Consider the following 23,927-nt stretch of genomic DNA (forward strand, 5'->3'; position numbering starts at 1 on the left):
AGTCAGTGTGCTGTCTGGCCCTAAAGCTGATGAGCTTCTGCAGGGCCTGCTGACGTCTCCCCACGCCAGTGTTGCAGTGTTTCCAGCTCGTAGCTGGGGTCCACTTAACGGCAGAGGAGGAAGAGGAGGGTGGTGTTTCAGCGCTCCTGCCAGGAATGTTGGGCGAGGAGACAAGGCAGTCCAACACAATTTGCGACCCGGTCCCCGCCTCAACTACATTCAACCAGTGTGCCAAGATTGAAAGGTACCGTCCCTGTCTGCATGCACTTGTCCATGCGTAGGTGGTCAAGTGGAACTTTGTGCAAAGCGCTGAACTTAGGGACTGACTCATGTTTGGGGAAAAGTGCTGGTGAAAGGTGTGGACGGCACAGTGAGGTGGCGCAGTAGCCAGCAGGCCCAACAAGGGCAGAGTGTCCACAAGCCGGAACGCCAACATCTCCTGGGCCAGACGTTTGAAGATGAGGCCGTTGAAGCCTTGGGCATGTGGGTGGGTTGCGCTGTACTTTAGCATGGAATGAAAGGCCTGGGAGATGGGGAGTGGCTGGGAAGAGGCGCATGATGGCGCAGGCAAAAGGAGAAGTGGCAGGAAAAGGGGAGGATGAGGGTGAACTCCCCAAAGTGTCAGAGGTAGATTTGGAGGTGACCTGGATGGTGGTCTGGACTGCAGCGCCAGCACTGTCAACAGTGGGAGAGGCAGTAGCCGCAACGCCAGACGACGATTATCCTGCGCTTGCTGTCACCCACTGAGCCCAGTGCTTGCTTTACAAATGACGGCACATGACAGAGGTGGTAAAGTTTCTCTTTTTAAAGCCCCTACTCAGTTTAGCATTGCAAAGTGTGCAAACCACACTCAGTTTGTCCTCCACCTATACATTTACAAATTATCTCCCCCATCGAGGAATGTGGCCTCGATGGGCGAATTTTTCTAAGGAGGCTAGAAAAGAGAGCATCTCGGGCCTTGCTGGCTCAGGCCTAGCTTCTGTCAAGCAACTGTCCCGTGACTCTGGATATGCCTCTGCCTCTAGCCACCTTTTTCCCTGCTTAGCTTGCCTCCACATCCACACTGCTTTTGCCCTTAGACATCACCCCAGTCCATGCCTCAGCTTGTATTCCCAGTTTTTGCTGCTAAGCTTGCCTCCGCATCCACACTACTTTTGCCCCTAGACATCACCCCAGTCCATGCCCCTGCTTGTATCCCCAGTTTTTGCTGCTTAGCTTGCCTCCACATCCACACTGCTCTTGCCCCTAGACATCACCCCTATCCATGCCTCTGCCTCTAGCCATAACTCTGCCAAAATGATTACAAGCACAAACTCTTTGGTAATATCTTCATTTATTTTGCTTGCAATGAAAAAACACAAAAGAGAATGGAAAAAAAAGTCAAATCATTGATCATTTTACACAAAACTCCAAAACTGGTGCGGACAGAAGTATTGGCGCCCTCAGCCTAATACTTGGTAGCACAACCTTTAGGCACAATAACTGCGCACAACTGCTTCCACTAAACAGCAATGAGTTTCTTACAAGGCTCTGCTGGAATCTTAGACCCTTCTTCTTTGGCAAACTGCTCCAGGTCCCCCCTGAGATGTGAAGGGGGCCTTCTCCAAACTGCCACCAAGAGATCTCTCCTCCTCCCCCACAGGTGTTCTATGGGATTCAGGGCTGGACTCATTGCTGCCACTTTACAAGTCTCCAGGGCTTTCTCTCACCACCATTTTCTAGTGCTGACCTGAAGTGAGTTTTGGGTCATTGTCCTGCTGGAAGACCCATGACCTCTGAGGGAGACCCAGCTTTCTCACACTGGGCCCTACATTATGCTGCACAATGTGTTGGTCGTCTTCAGACTTCAAAATGCCATGCACACGGTCAAGCAGTCCAGTGCCAGAGGCAGCAAAGCAACTCCGAAACATCAGGGTCCCTCCGCCATGTCTGACTGTAGGGGGCGTCTTCTCTTTGAAGGCCTCTTTTTTTCCTGTAATCTCTATGTTGAGGCCTTTTCCTACTTTTCTCATCTGACCAGAGAACATTCTTCCAGAATGGTTTTGGCTTTCTCAGGTAAAGCCTGGCTTTTGTCTGTGGGTAAGAAGTGGGGTCTTCCTGGGTCTCCTACCATACAGTCCCTTCTCATTCAGACGCTGACGCTGGATAGTACGGGGTGACACTGTTGTATCCTCGGACTGCAGGGCAGCTTGGACTTGTTTGGATGTTAGTCGCGGTTCTTTATCCACCATCCGCACAATCTTGCAGTGAAATCTCTCGTCAATGTTTCTTTTGTGTCCACATCTAGGGAGGTTAGCCACAGGGCCATGGGCTTTACACTTCTTACTGACACTGCGCACGGTAGACACAGGAACATTCAGGTCTTTGGAGATGGACTTGTAGCCTTGAGATTGCTCAGGCTTCCTCACAATTTTGCTTCTCAAGTTCTCAGACAGTTATTTGGTCTTCTTTCTTTTCTCCATGCTCAATGTGGTCACACAAGGACACAGGACAGAGGTGGAGTCAACTTTAACCTTTGTCAGGCTGCATAATTTTACAACGTTAGCAGGCTGCATAGATACAAATGTACCTTCATATATTTTGAATGAAGATAATGCACGGAAAAAAGAATATTTTTTTTTAATGATAATGCTATTTTATTATTATAAACAAGTAAAAAAAAACTGTTCATTTACATTATAAAAGAAAATGTAAGAAACTTTTTTTTATTGATTTTAATCGCCAGTAATGCATGTTGTCTTTGCCACTGTGTCTTCAATGCAAATGGGTTTCACACAAACCACACAAGACTTTCTAGTCTTAGGGTATGTTCACACATCAGTATGCCATCAGTCCGTTTGAAATCAGTTTGAGACTCGGACTGATGCACATACTGATTGTATATTGACACCTTTCTATGCTGATAGAAAATGCTGTGCATCCCCTAGAGGACAGATAAGGGGATTAAAAGTAGAAAATTGTAAACAGAGTAGAGATAAGGAGGACACAGGGACATTTATTATATCTCCTTATCGCTACTCTGTTTACAATTGCTACTTTTAATCCCCTTATCTGTCCTCTAGGGGACGCACAGCATTTGCTTATCAGCATAGAAAGGTGTCAATATACAATCAGTATGTGCATCAGTCCGTTTTAAAGTCTCAAACTGAATTCAATCAGACTGATGGTGTGGTATGTCCGTCTCACAGCGTGAAGAGGTAGGACATAGTATACATGAGTTCTTGGATATTAGAGAGCTTAGACGAAGGGACAATCCCAGACAGCAGTTGTTGTTAAGGTTTTACTTCTCTTTACACCGTCTCCACAGCTATCACATACAGTACATGAGTCTTTCATAACAGATATCACTGTATACTGGCAGTTGTACTTATCACTGGGAAAAGATGGATGTCTCAATCAGTTCTGGCCTTCAGCTGCTCAGCTAAACTCCCTTCTGTTCTCACTGTTCTGTTCTACAGTCCCAAGTTTCTAGCTTTGCTTCAGGACCAACATGGTGTCTCTTCCCTTTTCCTATTACTCCCCTGGATCACTGTCTCCCTCCCAGCACACCCTGCGGTGTCCGTGACCACGTCCTGTCTCTTGTTAGAGCTTTAACTCCACAGGTGCTGGATGATTTTACATCACGGCTGCAGTCTGTCTCTACCTGTCACACTCTCCCCCGCTAATTTCATGTCGTCCCTGACATTGGCTCAAAAATATGGCCTCTGTATGGTTAATTTGGACCCAATTGGAACTGTCCTTACTCAAAGGTCAACACCCCTTTTTCTTGATTGTAGGACGTCTCCCACATCCAGGATCCCAGTATCTAACTGGTGGATGTCTCCATTGTCCCTTCTACTGTCCTTAGTGAAGAGATGTGAGACAGTGTCCATAGTACTTCCTTTAACATTAACACATCAATGATAACCATAACCTGACTAAACATAACATTAACAATAACCTTTTTTCATTCTTCAGCTGGAGCTCTTCGTCCGTCTTCAACCAGCTCTGAACAACTATCCTCAAAGTAGGTTGATTCTAACTGTGATGAATAGACTAGTTTGGTTATCGTGATTAAAGTCCTCAGTAAAGTAGATTGCGGGTAAATACCACTCTGGTTAGTTTACCTAATCCTTAGGTGTTCAAACCTGTCTGAACTGGACAGTTCTTGGTACTTCTCTTGGTTCTCCTAGAGTGTCATACGTCAGAATCACCGGTTTTCTTACTTCTCTACTTGATACTTTCCTGCTGGGTAGTTCTCTTGATGATTCAGTCCTAGCAGCTTCAATGGTCTCTGCTTCCATGTCGCTTGTTAGTTCATTCTCTGATGTGTTCGGAACTGCATCTGTAGGTCCTCGCTCTTCCATTGGACAACCTATTTCTGCATTCTCTAGGGGTTCCTCTGCTCTTACCTCTTCAACCGTTTCTTCAGTAACTGGTGACTGATCATCTGAGACCATACAATTATTGGGTGCATTTCGAGGTACAAACTCAGGAGCCTCAGGACATAACTCACTTTGTTGAGGAATGTTGGTTACGCATTTGTTCGGTATACGGAATACAAGGGTTTGATTTTCCTCATCTGAACTCTCACTGTCATCACCTCCATCAATAACTTCCTTCCTACGTCGTTGTCTGAGAGGTTTTGATTGACGTTTATCAACCTCCTGAATGGCTTGCTGTGGTGGCAGGTAATCACATGGTAGGAGTAGGTTTCGGTGCAATATTCTTGTTTTATTACCTCCTATTTCTGTTCTTACTTCATAAACAGGGCTGTCATCAGCTTTTCTCCTCACAACCACATAAACCTTCTCTTCCCAATATGATCGAAGTTTTCCTGGACCCCCTTTCTCTCGTAGGTTTCTGACTAACACACGACTTCCCGGTGTCAATTCTGCTCCATGACATCTTCTGTCATAGTATTCTTTGCTCTTTTTCTGCTCTTCCGCATTCACTTTTGATGCTATGTTGTATGCTTCATTCATACGTTCCTTCCATACCCGGACATACTCAGGATATGTCTTGTATGTTTCTGAAACTGGAGTATCGAACATAATATCAATGGGTAGCCTTGGGGATCGACCAAACAAAAGGAAGAATGGCGAGTAACCTGTCGCTTCACTCTTGGTGCAGTTATAGGCATGTACCATTTTTGTTACAGAATTCTTCCAGTCTCTTTTCTCAGCAGTTGTCAGAGTCCTCAACATTGACAGTAATGTCTTATTGAAGCATTCTACTTGTCCGTTTCCTTCTGGATGATAGGGCATAGTGTGCGATCTTTGGATTCTACAGTATTTCCCTAACTTGGCAAAGAGTTGGTTCTCAAACACTCTTCCTTGGTCATGATGTAACTTGGTAGGAAATCCAAACTTCAGAGCAAAATCATTGAAGATCTTTTCTGCTGCTGTCCTGCCTGATTTATTAGTAGTGGCATACGCTTGAGCAAATCGAGTAAAATGGTCCATTACCACTAGGATGTATTCATATCCACCCTTGCACTGCTCCAGGTGTAGGAAGTCTATTGAAACCATTTCAAACGGGTAAGTAGTTTGGATGTGGCCCATGGGCGCTCTGGTCGCCTTCTTAGGATGTTTGTCTTTCAAACACCCACATTTTCTGGTCACAAAACTTTCGATATCTCTTTGCATATAGGGCCAGAAGAACCGTTCACAAATTAGGTTCACTGTTCTTTCTACTCCCAGGTGTCCCATCTCCTCATGGAGTTCTTTGAAAGCCAATCTGTGGTATACTCTGGGTAACACTAACTGTTGGTTCAGTCCTCTCTGACGGTATAAGATACCATCTGAGCTGAAGTACAGCTTTGACCATTCTCTCAGTAAAGTAGTTACTTCTGGTGATTCTGACTCCCTCTCTCGTCTTCCTGGAACCCTGTTCTGGTCCATATACTGGAGGACTCTTCCAATTGTTTCATCTTCTTGTTGCGCTTTCCTGATAGATTCTTTTGACAGTTGTTGGAGGGACATGGGGGTATAATCTTGTTCCCTCACTTCCATAGCGCTTGCTACTGTCAATGGACACCACAGTGGTGTACACTCACCGGACACTTTATTAGGTACACCTGTCCAACTGCTCGTTAACACTTAATTTCTAATCAGCCAATTACATGGCGGCAACTCAGTGCATTTAGGCATGTAGACATGGTCAAGACAATCTCCTGCAGTTCAAACCGAGCATCAGTATGGGGGGGAAGAAAGATGATTTGAGTGCCTTTGAACGTGGCATGGTTGTTGGTGCCAGAAGGGCTGGTCTGAGTATTTCAGAAACTGCTGATCTACTGGGATTTTCACGCACAACCATCTCTAGGGTTTACAGAGAATGGTCCGAAAAAGAAAAAACATCCAGTGAGCGGCAGTTCTGTGGGGGGCGGAAATGCGTTGTTGATGCCAGAGGTCAGAGGAGAATGGCCAGACTGGTTCGAGCTGATAGAAAGGCAACAGTGACTCAAATAGCCACCCGTTACAACCAAGGTAGCCAGAAGAGCATCTCTGAACGCCGCACAGTACGTCCAACTTTGAGGCTACAGATGGGCTACAGCAGCAGAAGACCACACCGGGTGCCACTCCTTTCAGCTAAGAACAGGAAACTGAGGCTACAATTTGCACAAGCTCATCGAAATTGGACAATTGAAGATTGGAAAAACGTTGCCTGGTCTGATGAGTCTCGATTTCTGCTGCGACATTCGGATGGTAGGGTCAGAATTTGGCGTCAACAACATGAAAGCATGGATCCATCCTGCCTTGTATCAACGGTTCAGGCTGGTGGTGGTGGTGTCATGGTGTGGGGAATATTTTCTTGGAACTCTTTGGGCCCCTTGGTACCAATTGAGCATCGTTGCAACACCAAAGCCTACCTGAGTATTGTTGCTGACCATGTCCATCCCTTTATGACCACAATGTACCCAACATCTGATGGCTACTTTCAGCAGGATAATGCGCCATGTCATAAAGCTGGAATCATCTCAGACTGGTTTCTTGAACATGACAATGAGTTCACTGTACTCCAATGGCCTCCACAGTCACCAGATCTCAATCCAATAGAGGAGCATCTTTGGGATGTGGTGGAACGGGAGATTCACATCATGGATGTGCAGCCGACAAATCTGCGGCAACTGTGTGATGCCATCATGTCAATATGGACCAAAATCTCTGAGGAATGCTTCCAGCACCTTGTTGAATCTATGCCACGAAGAATTGAGGCAGTTCTGAAGGCAAAAGGGGGTCCAACCCATTACTAGCATGGTGTACCTAATAAAGTGGCCGGTGAGTGTATATTCCTGCTTCTGAATTTCTATCGCCTGAGTGGTGCTCATAATGGTTCCCAGGCAGTTTTCCTCTGAGCAAGCTTGCATAAATTCTTCAGGCTCTAACGGCATCCTAGACAATCCATCTGCATCAGCATTGCATCTTCCTGGCCTGTACTTAATACTGAAGTTGAAGTCAGCCAGTTCTGCTACCCACCTCTGACCAGTCGCATTCAGTTTTGCTGTCGTGAGGACATAGGTCAAAGGATTATTATCAGTGTAGACCTCAAACTCTTGACTGTAATACAGATAATCCCTAAATCGTTCGCAGATAGCCCACTTCATTGCAAGGAACTCGAGTTTCCCAGAATGTAGATGATAGTTCTTCTCAGCGGCTGTCAGTGTTCTGGAACCATAGCCGATGACTCTTAGCTTGCCATTGTGTCGTTGATACAGGGCAGCTCCAAGCCCCACCTGAGAAGCATCACAGTGAAGGACGAAAGGGTGGTTAAAATCTGGATATCCCATGATGGGCGGTTTCACAAGATAATTCACTAGTTCTTCTAGTACTTCCTGGTGTCCTGCAGTCCAATTGATTGGTTGCTGCGCAGAAACAGTGTTTCTTTCCTTTGACTGTGACCCGCCTCTGGTCTTTTTCCTATTTACTGATGTGGGTGAGCTGATTGGCGCGCCCAAGAGGGTATACAGTGGAGCTGCAATCCGGGAAAAGTTCTTGATATATGTTCTGTAGTAGGAGAGGAATCCCAAGATCTTCCTCAACTCCCCCACTGTAGATGGAGGCTTGTCTTTCAATGACATTACTGGAGCGATTTCTGCTGGGTCCATGGTATAACCATCTCCAGACACGATTTTTCCCAGAAATCGAACCTGTCTCTTGAACAGTTCACACTTCTTTGGTGTCAACTTTACTCCATGTTGCTGGTAACGTTGGAGTACTGATCTCACATGTTCGACATGTTCAACAAAGGTCTTGCTGTGTACCACCGTATTGTCTAAGTAAGGCTGGCAAATGTCATCTCTTAATCCTTCTAAACATGTTTCCATACTTCTCTGGAATTCTGCAGGAGCAGAACTAAGTCCAAACGGTATAAGGATCCACTCATACAGTCCCCTTGGTGTGATGAAGGCTGTTAAATGTCGGCTGGACTCTTCCACAAAACCTTGGTGATAGGCCTTCCCTTGGTCAAGGACAGAGAACCAGGTACTTCCTGACAAGTTATCCAGCATGTCTTGAATTTTAGGGATTGGGCGCCGGTCAGGGATTGACTTCCTATTCAGTTCCCTGTAGTCACAACAGAGTCTCAATGTACCATCTTTCTTCCTGACACATACGATCGGGGAGGAATAGGATGATTTAGACTTTTGGATCCATCCCCTGTTGATTAGATCCTGCAGGTATTCTTTCACTTCTTGGTGTAATGGTTTAGGCACAGACATATAACTTTTAGTTACTGGTGTAGTGTCTCTCAAATTGATCTTCAGGTTCAATGAGGGTATACAGCCTATGTCAGAGTCCTCTTTAGAGAATGCATGGCATTCTTCCCTCAGCATCTGTTTCACTACCGGCAGTTCTTCAGCACTCAGCTGTTCCAGAGGTACTGGGGGATCCCACAGTTCTGGTGTAGTTTGTACAGGTCTTTTGACTGGACAACCATTGTTACTGGGTTGTACCACCGAATTCATGGAAGAGAACTGCGCTGGTCTCACATTGGCAGGATACACAGTCTTAATGGTTTCTAGATGGCCTAACACAGTCTTGGGGTTCAGCCTCACTTCATGCTTTGTCGTATTTCTCACTAACACAGCCACCCGAGCAAAACCACCAGTAGGTACAGTCAATATGGTCTCACCTTGGATAATGCCCTCAGGAAGATCTGAAGAGTCTTTCGGTAAGAACAGTCTCTCTTGTGGTTTTCTTCCTGGTTCCATTCGTACACCACACTTCACTCTCACCGTTCTATTCGCAGGAATGATGGTTGGATGCGAGCCGAGTTTGACTTCCTTCAACCTCACTGTGTTCTGTGCTTCCTTTATCCTGCTGACTACCTTCTCCGCTTCCCTTCTAGATATGGTAAACGAGGTGGCTATGGCATCGATTAATGGTGAAAAGTAAAAAATGGTGTTCTCTCTGTCAAAGATGATTTGGTGTGCACCGCATGTGTAGGAGAATCTGCTCACCTACCTTCCGGCTGATCGTTAGGCATATTCATTTTCAGCTGGCCCAGCTTGGTCATTTTAGTTATAAAGCCCTTCTTTAATTTTTGTTCACTCTCAGACTCCAAGCTAGCTGCCTCGTTCATCTTCTCAATAAGGGTTTCATCTGGAATGTTAGGATCTTCCAGGTACTGCTTCATTTGCAACTTTATGTCTTTACTTATTAACCCGGTTCCTAAAGATCTCAAAAACTTCTTCTGTACTAGTCCTGCATCAAACTTTTCCTCTGCATCTACTTCGCTGGATGCAAACAACAGTTTGTCTTTGAGTTCTATGGCTCTGAACAAGAAGCTTTGAGGAGATTCCTTGGTATCTTGAGAGATGTTGATGAGTCTATGGAACAACTCTGAGGTATTTTCTTCTTTGTAGTGCCCTTTTAAGATCATCTTCAGTTGTGGTAAGGTCAAGTGACTTTTCATTTCTAGCATGTTCCGCAAATTCAGTCCTGGGCTGATAGCTTTTACCACTGCCTCGATAATTTCTTCCGGCAGATAGCCTTTCTGCAATCCTGCCTCTATCTGGTGCATCAGGTTTGTGTAAGACAGTTTCTCTTTTTGTTCACGTTCTCCAATCTGTCCCACGATCTTGAAATCTTTCCTGATGGTGATTTGTGATGCTAGAGAGGTCTGTTGTCTTGACTTCCCTAACCTGGGTGGGCTACAAGTTCTGCTGGGTTCTGCAGCTCGTTCAGGGGTTTTGGTTGATTCTTGCACAGCTCTCTTCAATGCTACCAATTGCTCTTTCAATTCCTGCAGCTCAGTCTGTGGGAGGGATTTCTCCCTCTCAGTGTCTCGCACTGCCTCTTCACTCCCCGGTCTCAAACTGGTGATGAACGTCATTAAATCATTAAGGAATGTGCACAAGACATCCTCCTCCTCCTCACTATCCCCTAGCTCCTCCATCTTCTTGTTAAGAGCTGTCTGTGGTTGCATGTCTTAGAAACCTGTTCTTCTGACACTCACGTGTGCAGCTACAGCACCCAGTTCCTCATAAGTCAATTGAAGGAGCAACGTACTGATGCTGTTAAGCCGTGTCTCAACATCCATAGCTGTCTGTTTGATACTGTGTCTTTAATTGTTGTGGCAGTCTTTACCCAGAATTCCACTGCTGGCAGTCTGATCTTGTCTCTAAATATCCCCGTACGGGCCACTAATGTCGTATGTCCGTCTCACAGCGTGAAGAGGTAGGACATAGTATACATGAGTTCTTGGATATTAGAGAGCTTAGACGAAGGGACAATCCCAGACAGCAGTTGTTGTTAAGGTTTTACTCCCGCTTCTCTTCACACAGTCTCCACAGCTATCACATACAGTACATGAGTCTTTCATAACAGATATCACTGTATACTGGCAGTTGTACTTATCACTGGGAAAAGATGGATGTCTCAATCAGTTCTGGCCTTCAGCTGCTCAGCTAAACTCCCTTCTGTTCTCACTGTTCTGTTCTACAGTCCCGAGTTTCTAGCTTTGCTTCAGGACCAACATGGTGTCTCTTCCCTTTTCCTATTACTCCCCTGGATCACTGTCTCCCTCCCAGCACACCCTGCGGTGTCCGTGACCACGTCCTGTCTCTTGTTAGAGCTTTAACTCCACAGGTGCTGGATGATTTTACATCACGGCTGCAGTCTGTCTCTACCTGTCACAATGGCATACTGATTTGTGAACATACCCTAACGTTGTTTTCGCTTCAGGTCTCGGCAGACATAGCAACTACAAAAAAACATTCAAGCAATTTACTGAAACTGAACTCCATGCATTTTTGGGCATACTGATTGCTGCTGGTGTGCACAGAGAGAAAAAAGAGAATCTGGAGGAAATGTGGAATGTTGCTGCTCTGCCTCTTAGACGTGCAGCCATGTCTCGTGACCACTTCAAGATGATACTCAGATTTATTAGATTTGACAATGAAAATACACATGCAGAACAGGTGCAAACAGATAAAGCTGCACCAATATGGGACATCTGGACAATGCTGAACAGAAATCTGGAGAGAGCCTACAAGCCATATAATTGTATCACCGTCAACGAGCAATTATTTCCATTTAGAGGCCATACTAAATTTACCCAGTATACAGTATACCTTCAAAACCAGCTAAATATGGCAAAAGATTTTCTGGACTTGTTACTCGTCAAACACCTACCCATTACAAGGTCAGCTCTACACTGGGAAACCAACTGATGGTTCTCGACAAGTAAACATTGGTGAATGAACAGTATTGGACCTAGTGAGCTCGTATAAAGGCTCTGGAAGAAATGTCACCACCGATAACTTCTTTACAACCATGGAACTAGCTAAGGTATTGAACTTCTGGAACATGACACTAGTTGGTACAGTGAGAAAAAAAACAAAAGGTTCCTACCTAACAACATGCAGCCTGCCAAAGAAAGGCCTGTAAACTAGACAAATTTTGCCTACAATCGTGATGCAACAGTCTGTTCATATGTACCAAAGAAGAACAAATCATTCGGGCTTCTATCATCTATGCACATGACGGGAGAAGTTGAAGAGACACTAGCAGCCAAGCCAGAGATAATAAAATACTACAACAAAACAAAAGGCGGAGTTGATGTTATGGATACAGTGTTGGGAGAGTACACTGTGAAACGAGGAACATGACGTTGGCCTCTGGCATTTTTCTACAATATGATTGACGTCACTGGGTTAGAATTCTACATCATCTACAGAGAACACAATCCAAGCTTCAGGACAAAGGATCAACGAAGAAAGTTCCTGAAAGATCTCGCAAATCAGCTGTGTATGCCTGCAATTGAAGATCGTAGTACAAACCGAATGATGAGGAGAAACCATTTTCTTCGAGGAGCAGTAGAAATGGTGCTTGGACGATGCACTCTGGTAGCATCGCAAGCAGCAGCTGGCCCTCAAATACCTCATGGTAGTCGTGGACCTTCCCCTGTTGTTGGTAGTTGCTATGTCTGCCGAGACCTGAGGCGAAAACAACGTAAGACTAGAAAGTCTTGTGTGGTTTGTGTGAAACCCATTTGCGATGAACACTCGGTAGCAAAGACAACATGCATTACTTGTGAAAAAAATCAATAAAAAAAGTTTCTTACATTTTCTTTTATAATGTAAATGAACAGTTTTTTTTTTACTTGTTTATAATAAAATAGCATTATCATTAAAAAAATATTATTCTTTTTTCCTTGCATTATCTTCATTCAAAATATATGAAGGTACATTTGTACCTAGGCAGCTTGTTATGGATGCAAAAATATCTCGACCCCTTATCTCGGAAAGGGGTGGAGATATTTTATTGAAATTTGGCCAATATATTCTGGACCAAAACTGCAGAGATGTCACGAAATTTCAGCCCTCTATGGCTTTTTGAAAAAAAGTTATTGCAATTTTAAAACAGAATAGTTACAATTGTACCGAGTCAGCCGGACAAAGGTTAATACAGGTAACACCACCAAATACCGCAGTACAGTACACATAATACAGGCAACACCACCAAATACCGCAGTACAGTACACATAATACAGGCAACACCACCAAATACCGCAGTACAGTACACATAATACAGGTAACACCACCAAATACCGCAGTACAGTACACATAATACAGGCAACACCACCAAATATCGCAGTACAGTACACATAATACAGGCAACACCACCAAATATCGCAGTACAGTACACATAATACAGGCAACACCACCAAATATCGCAGTATTCAGCCTTTATTATTATTAATAGAGCACCATTAATCCCATGGTGCTCTGTACATTATTATATTAATCCCATGGAGCTCTGTACATTATTATTAGAGATGAGCGAACAGTGTTCTATCGAACTCATGTTCGATCGGATATTAGGCTGTTCGGCATGTTCGAATCGAATCGAACACCGCGTGGTAAAGTGCGCCATTACTTGATTCCCCTCCCACCTTCCCTGGCGCCTTTTTTGCTCCAATAACAGCACAGGGTAGGTGGGACAGGAACTACGACATCGGTGACGTTGAAAAAAAGTAGGAAAAACCCATTGGCTGCCGAAAACATGTGACCTGTAATTTAAAAGAACAGCGACGCCCAGGTTCGCGTCATTCTGAGCTTGCAATTCACCGAGGACGGAGGTTTCCGTCCAGTTAGCTAGGGCTTAGATTCTGGGTAGGCAGGGACAGGCTAGGATAGGAAGGAGAAGACAACCAACAGCTCTTATAAGAGCTAAATTCCAGGGAGAAGCTTGTCAGTGTAACGTGGCACTGACGGGCTCAATCGCCGCAACCCAGCTTTCCCAGGATCCTGAATGGAACACACTGACAGTGTATTCCCGTATACCCCATATATACACCCCAAATCCCCGTTCCAACGGTGTGCCCCCCCACCTTCACCTCAGAAATACCCAGCAAGTCCCCTAGCAATAGAATTGGGGCTATATACACCCACTATTTTTGCTACTGCCATATAGTGCCATTGTCTGACTGGGAATTCAAAGAATATATTGGGGTTACAAATACCTTCAAGTCCTGCCACTGCCATATAGTGCCATTGTCTGACTGGGAATGCAAAGAATATATTGGGGTTACAAATACCTTCAAGTTCTGCCACTGCCATATAGTGCCAGTTTCTGACTGGGAATTCCAAGAATATATTGGGGTTACAAATACCTTCAAGTTCTGCCACTGACATATAGTGCCAGTTTCTGACTGGGAATTCAAAGAATATATTGGGGTTACAAATACCCTCATTTCTTGCTACTGCCATATAGTGCCAGTTTCTGACTGGGAATTCAAAGAATATATTGGGGTTACAAATACCCTCATTTCTTGCTACTGCCATATAGTGCCATTGTCTGACTGGGAATTCCAAGAATATATTGGGGTTACAAATACCTTCAAGTCCTGCCACTGCCATATAGTGCCAGTTTCTCACTGGGAATTCAAAGAATATATTGGGGTTACAAATACCTTCAAGTCCTGCCACTGCCATATAGTGCCATTGTCTGACTGGGAATTCAAAGAATATATTGAGGTTACAAATACCTTCAAGTCCTGCCACTGCCATATAGTGCCATTGTCTGACTGGGAATGCAAAGAATATATTGGGGTTACAAATACCTTCAAGTCCTGCCACTGCCATATAGTGCCATTGTCTGACTGGGAATGCCAAGAATATATTGGGGTTACAAATACCTTCAAGTCCTGCCACTGCCATATAGTGCCAGTTTCTCACTGGGAATTCAAAGAATATATTAGGGTTACAAATACCTTCAAGTCCTGCCACTGCCATATAGTGCCATTGTCTGACTGGGAATTCAAAGAATATATTGGGGTTACGTGCACCCACAATTTTTGCTACTGGTATATAGTGCCAGTTTCTGAGTGGAAATTCCCCAAATAATTTGGGGATTCATTCACCCTACATCTCAGGCTCTTGCCATATTCACCCAGGTTGTCAGTGCTGCACCAGCTTGTTCCCAGACAGCTCAGCCCGAAAAACACATTACCTATATAGAGGATTTGGACAATGAAGACAACATGTTCTAAATCTAATGTCTGCACCTTCTCCAGAATTAAAATGAAGGCAGCGTTTAACTTTCAAATAGCACTGCACAAAGGAAGATCTTATCAGCTTGTCTCATAACATGCTACTAAAAAGTGTCATTTGTGTATCTTAATGTAAATATAGTTGTATAAGCTTTTTGGGTTTTAGGCACTGCCAAGTTATTTATTACCACCCGCTCCCTTATAATGATGATGACGCCAAAGTCACTGTGGGTGTTCAGAGCTCACAGCTTTGGTTGACATTTGTCTTGCTCTCTGTCGGTACCAGCTGTCTTTTTGGATACCGTAAAGTTATGTTGACTTTATTAACAGCTATAGAAGCTTTAGCCAGGTTGTGACGGTGTGTAATCCTAACAACACTAAGTGGGATACACATTAATAGTCAGTCTATGTACGCTAAACGTATCACTGAAGTAATTTTTTTTCCCTCTCCCCTAATATAAGAAAGGAACAGACATTAGACCTAGACCGGGGTTTGAGGCTTGTAAAAATCCAGTATTATTTGTTCTTCATGATGTGAAATATGTGTTGAAAAGCAACCCAAGATGAAGTCAGCCATGTGTGCCAGTGTGTTACTTGGCATGCCTTTGCTGGCCCCAACTATAAGGGTCACTCTCCATTTCCTCCATTTTCCACTCCCCTTCACACCATTTGTGGTGAAGCAATGGGATGCACTGAAGTGCACCCTCTAGCCTCGTGTGGGACAGGGACATCAGATGCCACTCCAACCCCCTCGTCTTCCTCCGCCAGCCAACGGTGCAAAGATGAGAGGAGTGTGCTCTGAATGTTTTCTGCCTAGCAGAGGCTAGTTCTCACTTACGAAAATGGCCCCACTTTGACCTGTATATCAGGCACAATGGTGTAGGTTTCAAAGAAACATGGCACCAACAAGTTGAAAAACGTGGGCCATGCGTGGACCGTGTTTGAGTCTGGCAAGCTCCAGATCTGCTACCAGGTTCCAGCCATTATCACAGGCGCAAAAATGCCAGGCCCCAGGTGTAGCAGGGAAAAAAAAGCCATCTCAGCCAGGATGGCATCCCTGACCTCGGAGGCACTGTGCTGTCTGTCCCCCAAGCTGATCAGTTTCAGCACGGCCTGCTGACGCCACGCCAGTGTTACAGCGTTTGCCGCTAGTAGCTGGGGTGGAGGTTGCAGCATCGTAGGGTTTCAGTCTACTCCTGCCATGAATTTTGGCCTGGGAGAGGAGATAGGCCACCCCAGTTTGCCCCCGGGGACCAGACTCCACCACATTCACCCTGCCTGTCATTAAAGATAAGCACTGCAGCATCCCTGACCACAGGCGCTTGTCCATGTGTCGGTGGTCAAGTGGACCTTGCAGCAAAGCGCGGAGCTCTGGGCCCGACTGATGTTATGGGACACATGCAGGCGCAAGGCAGGGACAGCACACCAAGAGAAGTAGTAACGGCTAGGCTCAGCATAGGGAGGTGCCCCAGCTGCCATCTGCTGACGGAAGGCCTTGGTATCCAGAAGCATAAACAAACACCAACATCTCCAGGGCCAGCAGTTTATTGATGAGGCTGTTAAAGGCTTGGGCATGGGGGTGGGTTGTGTTGTACATCCAATAGAAAGTGTTGTACATCTGCCTGCAATGAAAAGCTTGGGAAATGTGGAGTGGCTGGGAAGAGGCGCATGATGGTGCAGGCCAAAAGGGCGCATGAGGGTGAACTCCCCAATGTGTCAGAGATAGGTGTGTAGGTGTCCTTGCATCATATACTTGCACCATACTTGGCTTTGGAAGTTAATTTTGGGCCAAAAAGTGGTTAAGACAGCGATACCTCAGCTACTCCTGTTACACTGTCTATTGACAACTCCAGCCCTGAAATTACCACCTTTGGAAGTGGACCACCACTTCTAAGATCCCAAAGGAAGTAGGCAAGAGATGTGCAGTGCAGAAAAAAAGATGAAAAAATAAGTGTAGGCAGTAGAGCACAGAGGGATCGGAGAGGACAGAGCTGGTGTCGGCCAGGTATTCCCACAACATGCGCCTATACTTGACCCTCCTGGTGACACTAGGCCCCTGAGTGGCAGTAATTTGTCCAGGGGGGCCATTAACGTGTTCCAGACCTAGGAATAAGTCTTCCAACAGGGTAGAGTTTTGCATGCCTTTGCTTCTACCCACTGTTTTTGCTGCTTAGCTTCCCTCCACATCTACACTGCTTTCACCCCTAAACATCACCCCAGTTTATGCCTTTGCTTCTACCCTGTTTTTTTGTTGAATTAGCTTCCCTCCACATCTACACTGCTTTAGCCCCTAGACATCACCCCTGTCCATGTGGGGTCGGTGGCCTCGTCATCCACCAACTCCTCTTCCAATTGCGCACTGCCCCCTTACTGCAAACCGCACATAACCATAGCTTGCCCTGATGGCAACTGTGTCTCATGATCCCCACTGAGGTCCAGACAAGTCGGTGGCGGGTCCAAAACCCCAAAATTGGAAGGAAATGGCGGATGCTGCAGTATTTCTAACACCTGTTCCTGGTGCTCGGGCCTGGTCTGTGTTGTAACCTGCACCCTGCTTAACGCAGCTGCCATATCCGGAGTTGTGCTGAGCGCATGCTAATGTTTCGTGTCCAGTGCAATGCATGGGATGGGATTTCACATAAGTCTGCCACCCATGGCCACTCATGGTTGAGCAACTGAGGGAGTTGACTTTGACGAACCCGAGGGTTTTGGAGTTGGAACTACATCAAAGGTCTGTGCTGCTCACACACTCTGCTCAACACATGATCTGTTTAGTGCCAGCAGTGTGGAGACGTCGCACAACAGCAGGTACAGGCGTTGTAGGAGTGCATAGAGGCTAGCAGCGGCAACTATAGACTTTAAAAACTATCCGCACAAGCGCCACACTTTCACCAGTAGCTCAAGAACATTGGGGTACCTTTTTAAAAAGATTAGCAGCAATGAGTTAAAAACGTGGCCCAGGCATGGAATATGTTGCAGGCTGCCAAGCTACAGAGCCGATCCCAGGTTACGGCCATTATCACACATGACAAACATGCCTGGGCCCAGGTGCAGTGGCAAAAACCACATTGCCGTCTCATCGAGGATGGCATGACTTTAGCAGGGCAGACTTCAAGAGCCTGAAGGCAAGGGTTAGCAGAATTCCATGGTGCAAAATTCTTAAGCACAAAAATGCACATGAAGGGTGGGAAATCTTCCGTAGGGAAATCATTAAAGCACAGGAACTAACAATACCTAGAAGGAAGAAAAATGGGAAGCACCTAAAAATATCAGGATGGATAACCAAAAAATTACATAACCTGCTAAAAAGGAAAAAGGAAACATACAAAAAGTGGAAGATGGGAAGTATACCTAAGGAAGAGTACACAGCAGTCTGCAGACTCTGCAGACAAGCATCAAAGGAGCTAAGGCTGAACACGAATTGAAGCTTGCAAAAGAGGCAAAGAGTAAGGTAAAAGGATTTTGGGGATATGTTAAAAGCAAAAGAAAAGTGAAGGAGACCATTGGAGTCCTGAAGAATGACAAAGGAGAAACTGTTAACATGGTGGAACAGCAGGTGGAGCTACTAAATTCATATTTTGTATCCGTCTTCTCCCAAGAAACTAATGGAAATATCGACATTAATGGTGATGGAGATGAGGGGAAGGAGGACTCCAAGCTGACTATAAGCGAAGGTCTGGTAAGAGAGCACTTAGCCAAGTTACAGGAAACCAAGTCCCCAGGACCAGATGATTTACACCCTAGAGTCCTGAAAGAGATAGCAGAGGAAATAACAGAACCCCTTGCTATAATCTTCAGTAAGTCATGGGAAACAGGAGTGGTCCCTTTAGATTGGAAAAGGGCAAATGTCCCCATCTACAAAAAGGGGAAAAGGGACGATCCAGGAAATTACAGACCGGTAAGTCTGACCTCGATAGCAGGAAAAATCTTTGAGCAAATTGTCAAGGAACATTTACTTCGGTACCTGGATGGGAAGGCATTAATTAACCAGAGCCAGCATGGCTTTATGACCAATAAATCTTGTCAGACTAACCTGATTTCCTTCTACAACAAAATCACTGAATGGTTGGACCAAGGGAATGCCGTGGACATAGGATATCTTGACTTCAGTAAGGCATTTGATAAAGTATCACATAACCTTCTTATTGGAAAAATGATTAAGTATGGCTTTGACAAAAAATCAGTTAGGTGGATTCACAACTGGCTTAATGATCGGGCACAACGAGTAATACTAAATGGCTACACATCCAACTGGAAGAAAGTCAAAAGCGGGGTGCCGCAGGGCTCTGTTCTGGGCCCAGTACTGTTTAATATCTTTATAAATGATCTGGACGATGGAATTATTGGGGAACTCATAAAATTTGCAGATGATACGAAGATAGGAGGAATAGCCAACACTAGAGAGGAGAGAGAGTGTATTCAAAAGGACTTAGACACACTGGAACAATGGGCTGAGGCCAACAAAATGGGATTTAACAGGGACAAATGCAAAGTTCTACATCTGGGTAACAGAAATGTAAAAAACATATATAGTATGGGAGGAATAGAACTAAGTGATAGCATAGGGGAAAAGGACTTGGGCGTAATAGTAGATCACAAATTCAACATGAGCCAACAGTGCGGTGCTGCTGCAAAAAAGGCGAATACAATTCTGGGATGTATTAAGACAAGCATTGAATCTAGATGAAGAGAGGTCATTATTCCACTGTCCTCTTCCCTGGTCAGACCACACCTGGAATACTGTGTACAGTTCTGGGCGCCTCAATTCAAGAAAGACATCGATATATTGGAGCAAGTCCAGAGAAGAGCAACCAAAATGGTGGAAGGTCTGCAAACTATGTCCTATGAGGAGCGGCTAAAAGAACTGGGATTGTTTAGTTTGCAGAAGAGAAGGCTGAGGGGAGATTTAATAGCAGTCTACAAATATCTGAAAGGTAGTCACAGTGCAGAGGGATCTCCCCTATTCTCATTAGCACAAGGAAGTACAAGAAGCAATGGGATGAAACTAAAGGGAAAGAGATACAGATTAGACATTAGGAAAAACTTTCTGACAGTGAGGGGAGTGAGAGAGTGGAATAGGCTGCCACGGGAGGTGGTGGGCGCTCCATCAATGGAAATCTGCAAGCGGAATCTGGAGAAACATATAGCTGGGATGATTTAGGAAAACCTGCACTCGCAGGGGGTTGGACCCGATGGCCCTTGAGGTCCCTTCCAACTCTACCATAAGATAAGATAAGATAAGACTCACTTTGTAGGCAGTGTGCTGTCTGGCCCCCAAGCTGATGAGCTTCAGCACGGCCCGCTGACGTCTCCCCACACCAGTGTTGCAGCGTTTCCAGCTCGTAGCTGGGGTCAATCTAACAGCGGAGGAGGAGGAGGGTGGTGTTTCAGCCCTCCTCCCAGGAATGTTTTGTGGGGAGACAAGTCAGGAAAATTCTTGAAACAGGGGAGAGTTTTGCATCTTTGCCCTTGCTGCCTATGGACATCCCTTTGCCTCTAGCCACCATTTTCCCTGCTTTGCTTGCCTCCACATCCACACTGCTTTTGCCCCTAGACATCACCCCAGTCCATGCCTCTGCTTTTACCCCCAGTTTTTTATGCTTAGCTTCCCTCCACATCAACAATGCTTGCGCCCCTAAACATCACCCCAGTTTCTGCCTGTGCTTTTCCCCAGCTTTTTTTTGTCGATTTAGCTTCCCTCCACATGCACACTGCTTTTGCCCCTAGACATCACCCCAGTCCATGCCTCTGCTTTTACCCCCAGTTTTTTATGCTTAGCTTGCCTCCACATCCACACTGCTTTTGCCCCTACACATTACCCCTATCCATGCCTGTGCCTCTAGCCATAACTCTGCCACCCATGGAAACTCATGGTGCAGAAAGTGAGGGAGCTGACTCTGAGGAACCCTTGGGTTTTGTAGCTGGTACTCCATCAAAGGTCTCTGCTGCTCACACACCCTGCTCAACATACGGTATCTAGGGTTTGAGCGTGTGGTGACCTCGCACAACAGTAGGTGCTTCAGGCAGATGTAGGCCTTGCTGGAGTGTATTGCGGCTAGCTCCAGGTACTGTAGACTTGGGAACGTGGGTGTCCAAGTGCTCCACTTTCACCCTTATCTCTGCTAATTTGGGGTATGTTTTTAAAAATCGTTGCACCACTAGATTGAACACGTGGGCCAGGCATGGAACGTGTTGGAGGCTGGCAAGCTCCAGAGCCCTCCAACAAGACAAAAAAGCCTGGCCCCAGGGGCAGCGGGGATAAACAAATTGCCATCTCATCCAGGATGGCATCCCTGACCTCAGAGGCAGTGTGCTGTCTGTCCCCCAAGCTGATGAGCTTTAGCCCGGCCTGCTGACGTCTCCCCACACCAGTGTTGCAGCGTTTCCAGCTCGTAGCTGGGGTCAATCTAACAGCGGAGGAGGAGGAGGGTGGTGTTTCAGCCCTCCTCCCAGGAATGTTGTGTGGGGAGACAAGTCAGTCTACCACATTTTGCGACCCGGTCCATGCCTCAAGTACATTCAACCACTGTGCCAAGATTAAAAGTTAGCGTCCCTGTCCGCATGCACTTGTCCATTCATAGCTGGTCACGTGGAACTTTTGGGCAAAGCGCTGAACTTAGGGACCGCCTCATGTTTGGGGAAAAGTGCTGGTGTGGACGGCACAGTGAGGTGGCGCAGTAGCCAGCAGGCCCAAAAAGGGCAGAGTGTCCACAAGCCGGGACCGCAACATCTCCTGGGCCAGAATTTTTGAGATGAGGCCGTTGAAGCCTTGGGCATGTGGGTGGGTTGTACTGTACTTTAGCCTGGAATGAAAGGCCTGGGAGATGGGGAGTCGCATTGCAAAGTGTGTAAACCACACTCAGTTTGTCCTCGACCTATACATTTAGAAATTATCTCCCCCAGCGAGGAACGTGGCCTCGATGGGGGAATTTTTCTAAGGAAGCTAGAAAAGAGGGCATCTTGGGCCTTGCTGGCTCAGGTCTAGCTTCTGTCATGCAGCTGTCTTCTGCCTCTGGACATCCCTTTGCCTCTAGCCACCTTTTTCCCTGCTTAGCTTGCCTCCACATCCACACTGCTTTTGCCCCTAGACATCACCCCAGTCCATGCCTTAGCTTGTACCCCCAGTTTTTGCTGCTTAGCTTGCCTCCACATCCACACTGCTTTTGCCTCTAGACATCACCCCAGTCCATGCCTTAGCTTGTACCCCCAGTTTTTGCTGCTTAGCTTGCCTCCACATCCACACTGCTTTTGCCCCTAGACATCATCCCTATCCATGCCTCTGCCCCTAGCCATAACTCTGCCACCCCTGGAAACTCATGGTGCAGAAACTTTGGGAGCTGACTTTGAGGAACCCTTGGGTTTTGTAGATGGAACTCCATCAAAGGTCTGTGCAGCTCACACACCCTGCTCAAGATATGGTATTGTAGGGTTTCAGCGTGTGTGAATGACGGACAACAGCCTGTGTTTGGACAGATGTAGGCCTTGCTAGAGTGTTTTTAGGCTAGCAGCGACTCCTGTACACTTGCAAAAGTGGGCGCACAAGCGCCGCATTTTCAACAGTAGCTTCGGTACATTTGGGTATGTTTTCAAAAAACGTTGCACCACTAGGTTAGACGTGGGCCAAACATGGAACGTGTTGGAGGCTGGCAAGCTCCAGAGCCGCTACCAGGTTCCAGCCATTATCACAGGCGTAAAAATGCCAGGCCCCAGGTGTAGCAGGGAAAAAAAATGCCATCTCAGCCAGGATGGCATCCCTGACCTCGGAGGCACTGTGCTGTCTGTCCCCCAAGCTGATGAGCTTCAGCACCGCCTGCTGACGTCTCCCCACACCAGTGTTTTAGCGTTTGCTGCTAGTAGCTGGGGTGGAGGTTGCAGCGTCGTAGGGTTTCAGTCTACTCCTGCCATGAATTTTGGCCTGGGAGAGGAGATAGGGTACCTCAGTTTGCACCCCGGGACCAGACTCCACCACATTCACCCTGCCTGTCCTTAAAGATAAGCAGCATCCCTGACCACAGGCGCTTGTCCAAGTGTCGGTGGTCAAGTGGACCTTGCAGCAAAGCGCGGAACTAAGGGCCCACCTGATGTTGAGTGACACGTGCTGGTGCAAGGCGGGGACGCCACACCGGGAGAAGTTGTGACGGCTAGGGACGGCATAGTGAGGTGCCACAGTTGCCATCAGGTCCAGGAAGGCGGGAGTTTCAACAAGCCGGAACGCCAACCTCTCCTGGGCCAGCAGTTTAGCGATGTTGGCGTTCTAGGCTTGCGTGGGTGGGTGGTTAGCGGTGTATTTCTGCCGGCGCTCCAATGTCTGAGAGATGGTGGGTTGTTGTAAAGAAGCGCCTGATGGTGCCTTTGATGGTGCAGGAGAAGGAGATAAGACAGAAACAGGGGAGGATGAGGGAGAAGTCAACAAAGTGGCGGAGGCAGATGAAGTGATGTCCTGGCTCGTCCTCTGGAGTGCATCGCCAGCACTGTGAGCAGAGGCAGTGGCATGAACGGCGGGCGACGTTTGTCCTGCCATTGCTGCCTGCCACTGATTCCAGTGCTTGGATTCCAAATGACGGTGCATTGAAGTGGTGGACAGGTTGCTCTTCTCAGGGCCCCTACTCGATTTCGAGAGGCAAATTGTGTAGACGACACTATATCTGTCCTCGGCGCATTCCTTGAAAAATTCTACACCTTCGAGAAACGTGCCCTCGATGGGGGAGTTTTTCTGGGCTGGGTACAAAAGGGAACATCTTCGGACATTCCGGGTCTGGCCTGGCTTTGACAAAGCAGCTGACCTCTGCCTCTGGACATGTCTCTGCCTCTAGCTACCCTTTTTGGTGCTGCACCTGCCTCAACATCCACACTACTTTCCCAGCTTGATATCCGCCTTGTCCAGGTGGGGTCGGTGTCCTCGTCGTCCACCACCTCCTCTTCCAACTCCTGTCTCGCCTCCTCCTCCTGCA

At 46.5% G+C, this 23,927-nt stretch overlaps 1 protein-coding gene across 1 annotated transcript in view; it reads left to right on the forward strand.

The window, feature by feature from the left end:
• LOC142186338 (uncharacterized) overlaps nucleotides 1-23,927 on the forward strand; it is a 252,710-nt gene that overhangs the window by 51,993 nt on the left and 176,790 nt on the right. The gene's annotated exons all lie outside the window — the stretch shown is intronic.

The sequence above is a fragment of the Leptodactylus fuscus genome (genome assembly GCF_031893055.1).
Source record: "Leptodactylus fuscus isolate aLepFus1 chromosome 2 unlocalized genomic scaffold, aLepFus1.hap2 SUPER_2_unloc_3, whole genome shotgun sequence".
Lineage (NCBI taxonomy): Eukaryota > Metazoa > Chordata > Amphibia > Anura > Leptodactylidae > Leptodactylus > Leptodactylus fuscus.